Below are 10957 nucleotides of genomic sequence, written 5' to 3'. Positions count from 1 at the left end.
GCTTGGGTACCTCGGCTCCGATGACGACAAGTCACGAAAATGGGTTCAACGGGACCGGGGTTTAGTTAGCTACAAAACCTATGTATTATAGTCGCCGATTATGTCCGAAATTGTTTTCAATTTGGTCGATGGCTGGGGGGTCGGCTAGCCCGGAAGAAGGGTTGGAGTTTGAAGATGATGAACAGGTTAGGGTCGGTGGGCCAGATTCGCCCGACCAGGTTTGACAATTTTCATCCAATTGGCTCCCAAATTGACCTTTCTTCACCAAATTGAAGTTGAAATTGAGTTATACAACAAGTTTTCCATGTAAGAAAGGTATTTTGGGGATTAAATGGTTTGATTTAGCGCAAAAACCCCAAATCCAAAGTTTGACCCTTTAATGATTTTTCAATAATTCAAAGCCTAAACGATCGAATTGAGCCGAGCTACCTCCACCAATGATTTCATAATGATGAAAAAATATGGTAGTGGTCTTGGATTTGTATGGGTGTTCATAGGAAAATTTTAATTTTCAATATTTGTGGAATCGGGGACTAAATTGAAAAGAAATTGTGCAATTAAGCCATTTTAGTCAAAATTGATTAAATTGGAGGGCAAGTGAACCCAATTGTACCCCATGGCTCTAGATAACAATGTCATAGCTTATTAAAAATGAAAAATGAAAAATAAAAGACTCAAAAAGAAATTTTTATGCTCGATTCGGGTTTACATTTGTTAAGAAACATAGTGACCCAAATCGAATTTTCAAAATTTTAAGTGACTAAAGTGAAGAGGAAATTAAAATAAAAATATGTACTATTTTGTGTATTTTTTTGACCATGAATGGTATTTTTATGATATTTTGAGAATTTTATAATTAAATAGATTCGAAAAAATATTAAAAATTACGAAAAATATTTTTATTCAAAATTGGTTCCTAAGACTAGGGCAAGGCTTCCAAAGCTAATTTTGCAAATTTTACAAAATTTTAGCTATTTTTAAATAATTTTTCAAAATAAAAGAAAAACTAAAAATCGGCTATCAACAAAGACCATATAAGATTCCTCCTCGGGAGCTCCATCAACTTGCATAGGATCTTCAAATATGGCTGTATTAATTAGGTCATCAAACTATCCAGCGAGATCAAGGACCTCGTTATCAACTATCTCTTCGTCCAACACCGTTGGTTCAGTTGCCTAATGCTCATTACTTTGGCCTATCGGCGAGTTAAGGAAGACAATCCCTAGACCATACTCAAATTAGTTCAGCTCATCTTAGCCTTCGAGAACTCTAGCCAATCGAAAAGTTTCATCCAAGGATAGTGGTAAGGGACTTTGCTCCGGCTTACCATGGTCTATTGAGTTTCATTTTCCACATCCAGGTCGGCCACGCCCACGATATCCTGGACCAACCGTATGGGATTGGTCGTTGGCTTTATTTGGGGTATCAATTCCCCGACCTTGCCGACCTAAATAAGTGTTAGGGTTAAAATTGTGGCCTACCATCACTTTGGCCACCAAAAGAGAAGCACTTGTACGTTAGGAGCCGATAAAGGACTCTCTCGGTGATGCACGAATAATGTGCACCAACTCAAAGGCATGATATGAATACTCTTCGGTATGAGCCAGCTCAATATAAGGGATAGCTTGTCTCATTAAAAATTTGGTAATCCTCCTCACCTTGAACAATAACTAGCTTTTGCTCAACTATGAACTTAATTTTCTAGTGTAAACTAGATGGTACAACACCCGTATTATGTATCCAAGGATGGTCTAGCAATAGATTGAAGACTGAAGGACTATCTAATACTTGGAACAAGACATCGAGCATATAGGGTTCCGATCTAAATCTCAAGGTTAATATGCCCCCTGACATTCTTTTTCATATCATCAAAATACCTAACCAAGGTCTTGGTTGCCTGCATCCTAGCCAAGTTGATGCCCAAGCGATTCAAAGTAGCTAGTGGATACAAATTTAGAGCCAACCCATTGTTAATTAGCACCTGGGCTACATGAGTCTGTTTATACTTTACCGTAATGTGCACGGCCTTGTTGTGGCTTCGCCCTTCAGCCAGCATTCCATCATCAACAATGCGACTTCATCCTTCAAGAGGATTGTCCGATAAAATTCTCAAGCTTGTCTTGATCGATATTTTTAGGTACATGAATCTGACCTAATTCCTTCATCAAGGAGTTTTGATTCTTCTCAAATGACTGAAGGAGTTCCAGCAAGGAATCCTAAGCCAAGAACTTCCTCAATTGATTAACAATACTATACTCACTTGCTTTGATTACAGCTAAAAATTCCTTTACCTCTTCCTCAGCAACTTTCTTATCTGGTTAATCGTTGTTGTAAGCACACCCGGACCTAGTTATCAGAGCTAGATCGTAGACCATGGTACTGCCTTATCGTTCTCATAGGGAAAGGGTTGAGGTGAAGTGATAATAAGGTTATCGGGTATGGCAATCCCTAATTCATTATTGGATGCACCTCGGGGGTGAGTATATCGATTAATTCGGGGTCGGTCTTAATCAGATTAGCTATATTGGCCTCCAATGCTTCAATCTTCGGTGAAGACTCAAACTAGGACTTAGTCAATGAGGCAAATTCTTGATCCCAGTCAATAACTATCCGAGATAGAGTGGCGACCATCCTAGCCTGATTCACCCAAACTATCAATTTGTCCTTGGCCAAAACGGCAACCTTCTCCTTTAGTTGACCCAATGATACAAGTTCTACGATTTGGTAATAACCCGCTCTAACCGGAACATCGAAAATGTCGGTTATCCGAATCTTAAAATCATCCACTCGCTTGGCTTCAAAATCAAACACAGCATTAACTTTGCCTGAATGGTTTTATCAAAGGATTATTTTGAACATTGGGCTGATCGTTTTTGTGGAATGTGAATACCTTAGATTCGAATAAATCCTAAATGTGACATTTAAGTACATAACAATCGTCCGTATCATGCCCAGGCTCATTCCGATGGTAATCACATTTCTTATTCGGATCGTACTTTGGAAAGGTCGCATAATTTGGCTGCATGGGTTCTGTTGACAACAATTCTTTCTTATGGAGGACAACCATGACTTAGGAGGGAGTACCGGGAGGTAGAGTAAACTATCGATTGTTACATCGGTATGCCCTTTGACCATGAGCATCGAAATTAGCCTACTGTTAATTAGGGACTTGAACCTTGGGTGCTTGCATCGGAGGCTTCTGAGTGTAGGAGACATTCACCTGCGTAACCGGTTCCTTATCTTTCTTTGATGAAAATCGCTAAGCACTAGAACTGGCTTCCCCATGCCACCCTTTCTTTTAACTAATCTATGAAAAGTACACTAGAAGTACCATAACTTTTTTATGGCGTTCACTTGAGTGTCATAACTTTCAAAACATTCACTTAAGTGTCATAAATTTAAAAAATCGTTCACTTGAGTACCAAGTTGACGTGGACGTCGGAAAAGTTGACGTGGCATATCGAAAAAGTTATCGTAACACACGGGAAAAGCTACCGTAGCATGCCGAAAAGGCGACGTAGCATGCCGGAAAAGTTACTGTAGCACTCAAATAAACGATTTTTGAAAGTTATGGCACTGAAGTGAACGTTTTGAAAGTTATGACATTCAAGTGAATGTCGTACACAAGTTATAGCACTTCTAGTGTACTTTTCCCTAACTAATCTCTACCTCTTCACTCATTGCTATAAGGTGGCTAAACGAAGTGGCCGTTGTCCTAAGGATGCATGATCGCATTACTTGAGGAGGGTAGAGACAAATAATCTCATGAGCTCCCGTTCGAACGGGACCGGCTTTAGCTAGGATGCAATACTCCTTCACCTAGTGGCATACTGCTTAATCATTTTGTCCTTCTTTATTTCGATTGCTCCGGATCCTCTATAGAGGTGACGATATCCAAGTTAAAACTAAAATGCTTGACGAATGCATTGGCTGTCTTCTCCCAATCTTCCATGCGATAAATTTCATAGTCTATGTACCATTTCATGGCTACATCTTTTAGACTAGCCTAGAAAGTCTGGACCATCGGGGTGCCATTAGCTACATAATTATTCATCATAGCTGGTATGGAAAAAGTATATTAAAAGTACCATAACTTGTGTATAGCGTTCACTTGAGTGCTATAACTTTCAAAATGTTCAAGTAAGTGCCATAAATTTCAAAAATCGTTCACTTGAGTGCTACGTCGGAGTAAAATCATTTACTTGAGTGCTACAAGAACTTTTTCGGCGTGTCACGTCGGCTTTCCGGCATGCTACGGTAACTTTTTCGGCGTGCTACGTCGGCTATGCCGGCGTCCACGTCAACATGGCACTCAAGTGAACAATTTTTGAAAGTTATGGTACTTAAGTGAACGTTTTGAAAGTTACGGCATTCAAGTGAACGCCGTACAAAAGTTATGACACTTCTAGTGTACTTTTCCCTAGCTAGTACATATAGAAATGCTGAACTAGATTGGAAGTACCATCATACTTCTCGAAGTCAAGCATTTTAAATTTTTCCTGGGACGTTGACCTTCGAAAAGACCGATAGTTCAACTTGGGATATGTTGTGTGTCCCTACCACCTCTCGTAATCTTTGTTCCCTCCGAGCGAACAGCTTGGTTGTTTTATCTTTTGGCCTTGTAGCCACGGGACTGGCTTGTGGAGCCGGAATCAAGGGTGAGGTGCTCGAACTCGTGCCTATAATGATACCATCATCTAGTGGTATAGTTTGGAAGGGAAAAGTTCCGAGGCTTTATCTGCATTATTCGTCGGCGGAGGTGGAGGAATGATCGATGGAGAAGCTGAGTCAAATGGTTGTTGCCTAGCTACGACACCGGCCACCATTCATTCCATCGTCTACAACATTATCCCTTCAAATCGCTGATTCATGGCATCGAACTACTCCTTAGAGCTTCTTGGATTGCCACATTGATTTCAATCCTGTCAACCATTTTCTTAGCTAGAGATTAAGTAACTCGTGGGGAACTTGTGATAAACTACCTGCAAGAGGTGATCATATGATGAGTACAACAAGTGAAAAACATCGAGTCGATCCATGGCTCTTGGCTAGACTCACAAACACAACTTGACTTGACCCATGACCACGACCCAAGAAAATCCAATTTAGACGGATTTTGGTAAAGAATTTGTGAAAATCACATAATGGATAGAATGGAGCAAATATTTAAGGACATGTAGCCTAGAGGTTGATTAACAACTTTCATGTTTTGACTCAAGGCTGGAAATGGATGGATCAATATAGTTTAATGCATCTCTAGAAAAATTTTGTTCATAAAACTACTTTGTTCGGTTTTTGTTTGAAGGGTGAACGGGCCATTAAAAATGCGAATTAACTCAATAAATTTGCAGGCCATTTAGTTCAAAGCTCATTCTACAACTTTCATGTTTCACCATTTAATGAGAAAGCCCATTTACTAGTGATAAATGCCTGAAGTCAAAAAATGTGTGAAATTTCAGTCTGCTCCATCTCGACTATGAATTCCATAGTAAATGGAAGACGCATCGGATTGACCTGAAAATTTTTACACGATATTTTAAGATCCTATAAACATTTTTCATCTGATGCATGGAGGTTGCTTCCAACTCAAAAAAAGTGTAGAATTTGAATAATGAGGGAGTGTCGGGATAAAGACAAAACTCATCCATTAACTAGGAACGTAGAGAAGGTATTACAGCCATGACATTTGACGAAATTCTCTAACACGAGACCTAGGAAAGTAAAAATAACAAAAACATGATTCGATAAGACTCAAAACAGCCTATCATTTCGAGGGCCCAACTTCATCCTTCGATCTCTTGGTTCGAGGACCGGCTTAGATCTTCAACCACTTAAGGGCCTTCCTTACCATGATAATCTCTTCATATGCTTCACCCAAAGAAGTGCCTAAGCTCATTGTTAGTGTATTCGGCTGGAGTAATGTCGGGAAGCTTCGGCGCCAAGCTACGGGAATGGAATGCTTCAGCCGGTATTCCTTTGTAGATCTATAAGCCTCCTCAACGGGTTCCTGTAGCTTCCTTAGGAACATGAGCTTGGACAGTCGACAGGCCGCCCATAAATAATGGGTTAAGATGACTGTCCCTTCATGCTTTGGAATAAGGTTCTCAAAGTTCGGATGAATCTACTCCGATAGGAGAGGCAGAGACACCTACACCCGAACTATCGGATGGCTAGAGGGGGATAATATTCTACTATCCTAGAAAATCCCAATAGAGGAACTGGGCCGGCATGTCTAGAAGTAACACGAGCTTCTTTATGCTGGAACCGGTTAGCATGCCATTGGAAGGACGTAGCGCCAGGATCCTTCATGAGTGTTGGCCATTGAGAAAAATGATAATATGGAGATTTATCTTGTTTATTTTTGAAGATGACCAATGGAAGGGAAAAATTCCTAAACTTGTCTGCCGATACAAGCTCCCGACTCTCCTTTATGTGAGAAAGAAACCATATTTGCAAAAATTTGGCCAGAACTCACGCGACCTTGGCCTTGCCTCGCTTACACTTGTTCAAAGAAATGAATGTTTCAGCTATGATTGTGTTAACAAAGTTCTTTTCCTCGCAAACCTATTGAGTGAAATGTGCCATGTGTGGGTTGATAAAGTTCTTATGGTGGGGAAACACTATCGATTCGAAGAAGGCTAATAAAAAGATTTTCCCTTTTTGTAATGACTCAACCTTGTTAAAATAGTTGATCAAGAAAGAAAAAGAGCAATTTCCATAATTCAACTTTAGAACCCTCCGAATGATCGAAATTTCAAGTTCTAAGAATTTAGCTAACATGCCGGAGGCTTCCTCCTTCAAGTATGGACCAATAAGCTCAGAGTCAAATGACTTATCAATGAGCACACTATACTCCTCCAAGGTGGAAGTGAGCTCATGCCTACCCAATAAGAAAGTAGCCGTCCGAGGGACCCGAGAATGAGCCAATGCATGAATAATCCTGATGAGGACCTTAATATCCAACAATAAAAGCAGCTTCCTCAGTCTATGCTCCACATACTCACACATAATTTGATCCAACTAAGCGAACCAATCAATCAAGTCGTCCTTGGACACTTCAATAATGCGGATATTGCCGTGCCCCATGAATTGATAGACCAAAATAACGACACACCTAGTAGCCATGGACCAACTCAAAAAAAAAAAAAAAAGAAGAAGGAAAAATACATGTACAAGAATGAAAAACATAGATTCAAAAACAAGCAGAATGATGTTCATGCATGCATTATTTAGCCGAGTTTTTAAAGCTTTAGAGGGAAAATTGTACCCATAGATTCAGGTCCTTATTTAGCACCTCTTAAGCTTGGGGTGGTTAAGAATTCCTCTCGTGCCCTAGATTCAGGCCGGATCGGGAAATTGTTAACATAGGCGGGGTCAAAGGCAATGCCATCCATTCCTTGATCCGAGAGGTTAGGAAGAGTCTTGTCTAGACAACATCCTAGGCTCATCTAACATTTTAAGATCTCGATGCAATGTCATGAATTCATGCATAACAAGTATAATTCACTCAATCATGGTATTTTGTAATAAGGTAAAGAAATTAAATTAAATGCCAAAAATCAAGTACACCTGTAAAAATGATTGAAAAATTCAAAGCAATTCATGGTTATGATTCACAAAAATATTATCGAAATCAAGAGATATTCAAATCAATTGGACAAAAAATCAATCACAATTCACTACCAATCAAGGCAAATGACCAATTACAATCAATCAAATCAAGGATAATTCATGAAAATCAATGGCCTAAGTCCACAAATGATTTTTTTATTTTCCAAAAATTCTATGGGTTTATTCTTTTTCAAAAAATAAATTTCAATTCTTTTGAAAATTCAAAATTCAAGTGCCCCTGTTCATTTTTCTAAAAATTTTAAAAAAATCAAAATCCCTAATAGAGTCGCCAAGTTATCACGACCTAAAATTTGAAAAACCTTAGGTTAGTGGATTATCAAGTTAGTTATTCAACTAACCTAACTCGACTCTACCAAGCCCATACCAAATCACAACTTAAGTTTATTTCATTAAAAGTTGTTAAATTGGAGTTGCCATTAATCATTTACGGAAGGTTGATTAGAAACCTTAATAAGATATCGGGAGAAATATCTTAATTCTGTAAACCATAAAAAATGAGTCCAGGGACATTGTTATATTAATTTGGAAAAATTAATGCCCTTATGATACCAATTTTCGCGAAAAATCCCTTTAGATTAAAAATGTGAATTGAATGATCAACTTAGGAAAATGTGACATGAACTATATGATATGCGAAAATGAATGATATTTTTTGGATTTTCGGATGAAAATAAAACAAGGAAAGGATTGAACAAAGGTAAACAAAAATGCCCATATATACCTTTAATTCCGATTTTTCCGATAAATTCACTCATTCTCAAATATTAGGGCTAGAGTAAAATTTGTCCGCTACATAGTTGGAGATTCGAGTCAATATACGGATAAAGGTATAGAATAACATCATCCCTTAATACAAAGGGCAGAATATGAAATTCTATATTACATTACAATCCCATACCGTAAGATCATAGCTAAGGAATATAATTTGTTTTCCAAGAGGTCTAGGTACAAAGGAGCATATATTATGGGCATGTTTATTTGTAAATGTGCAAACTTTATAAAAATCAAACAATCAAACAAACATGACAAATAACAGCAAGAGCAGACCATCTTAATTTAAATTTCGAAAATTGGAGAGGGGTAACCGAAATTATAAAAATGGGGGTCCACATTTCCTCATCCAAGTTTAGTTAATTTGAGAAAACTATCTTTAATGATTTGAAAATTTAATTTTAGATAATTCTCAAAATTTGGATAAACCTCCAATGGAATTTGAATCTTATCTCTAATCAAATAAATTCAGAAAAATTCACAAGAGATAAGATACGATAACAACCAGACAAACCAGCCAACCAACTCATATGTTAAGGATAATTCTATGAAATCAAAAGCCTATCCACAACAACCAGATATCATCCAATTGAGCACAATACTTATCCATAACATGAGATAATCATCAAATAATCACGAGATAGGATGAACAACCAACACAAGATAGGATTAAGAACAAAAGGGCTATTCACATCATGCAATTCGGTCAAGAGAGGTGAATAGGTATTGAAAATCCAACCGTAATTCAAAAAAATTCTGATGTTTACTCACTTCAATTCAATCTTAAGAAAAATTGGTGAATAAATTTTACTTGAGAAAAGGGATGGTTCCAATTGAGTTTAATCAATTCTCAAAAGTATACGAGAATTCAACCAATTCAATGAACTAATTAAGTTTGCTAAGTATCAATCCTTTTAAGCAACAATTTAGATTTTGAGCATAACTCGATGAAAAGATTGAATTTTTTCACTTTTATTTGCAAATCAACATGTGATATTAAGCACATATGCAAGTTACCAAATTACTATTGCAATAAAAAATTGGGAAAAATTACCTTGTTTCAAGCAATTTCCAAGTACACGTGCAACCTAGGATTCTCACCTAAAGAAGCCCAATTTTTGATCAATTTCGCAACAAATTGAGCTCCGGATTCGCAAGACCTTTATCACCAATTAACAAGCTTGTTAGAACTTATGAATTGATGAAAAATGAGGCCGAATTAACCTCATATCAGAGATGAATAGTGGCGATCCCGAGTTGAGCAGAACGGATCTCGGTTGCCGGTTGAAGCAACGGACGCCTTAGGGTGATCGGCGGGCTGTGGCGCACGTTGGAGTCGCTCGGGAAAAGGTTTGTCGATCTGTGGTAGTCGGAGCTTGTGACGTCCTGGAAATTTGGTGTTTGTAAGAAAAATTATGAATTCCAACATGGAAAATAAAATTTGGATTTTAAGGATTTAAGAGACGATGATTGGTTGTTTCGGGACATCCGTCGGAGAAAGTCAAGTTTGAATTGTCAAATGTTGACTCGTAGTGTCGGGACCCTTCACGCGCAACTTCGGACTTGTCCGAATCCTAAATGCCAAAATTCTAATTTTGCCCTCGGTCGATTGAGCCAAATGACTACCGATACGCATTTTACCAAATTACCAATTTGTCCCTAGATTTTATTGGTATATGACAAAACCATTAATTAGTTTTGATTTTTTGTGGGCCCCACTCTTTTCTTTTGTTGACCGAAACCCACTCCTCCCCAATTGTCTTTTTAGCCGCCCATGTGAACCACTCCCACATCACCTCATTTCCATCCCATCTTTTCTCTCTCTTCCATCAATGCTCTCTCTCTCTCTCTCTCTTTTCCCTCAATCTTCACACGATCATACCCCCCCCTCCTCCCGAGACTTCTTCATCTTCTTCTTCTTTTCCTTCTTCTTGTGGATTTTCTTTGGTTCCACCCCTCTCCACCCGATGCCACACCACTACGCCCGGTTATCACCACCACCTAACCACCTCCGTCCGCCAACTTGCCGCCGCTAGCCCGTCACGCGCGAGACCCCCGGCGCCGAGCCCATCTCCACCCGATCTCCTTCCCCCAACTACTCCGCAGCTTCGTTGTTGCCACCACCGAGACCGAAGCCTCCCAAGAGCCCATTGACTTGAGGAACTCCGTGACCCGCTGCAGCTCATCACCCCGCGCCGGTTGCTCGAGCTCACCCATGACCCGGACCCAACCCTGTTCCGACCTCCGCCCTACCCGGATCCGCGAGCTCGCGACCCCGACATCGAAGACTCGTGGTCGTCCGAGCTCGTCCCGGCCGCCGTGCCCGTTCCCGATGCCGCCGCCCTATCCGAACGCAGATCCGAACCACCCGCGACCTTTCTCTCCGCTGCTCGCGCCCTTACCAGAGACCCACGGCCGCGACCCGGCCTCCGTTCTAGTCTCGCCGTGCCCAGCCCCAACGCTCAATCAACCACCCCACGCCCTTGATCCGACCATCCCACGCCCACCTCGGTCCGGCCCCGGCGCCCGAGACCTACCGATTCGACCAGAACCG

The sequence above is a fragment of the Rhodamnia argentea genome, chromosome 3 (genome assembly GCF_020921035.1).
Source record: "Rhodamnia argentea isolate NSW1041297 chromosome 3, ASM2092103v1, whole genome shotgun sequence".
In the NCBI taxonomy this organism is placed as follows: Eukaryota; Viridiplantae; Streptophyta; class Magnoliopsida; order Myrtales; family Myrtaceae; genus Rhodamnia; species Rhodamnia argentea.
The sequence above is the reverse complement of the archived record's forward strand: the minus strand, read 5'-3'. Positions refer to the sequence as shown.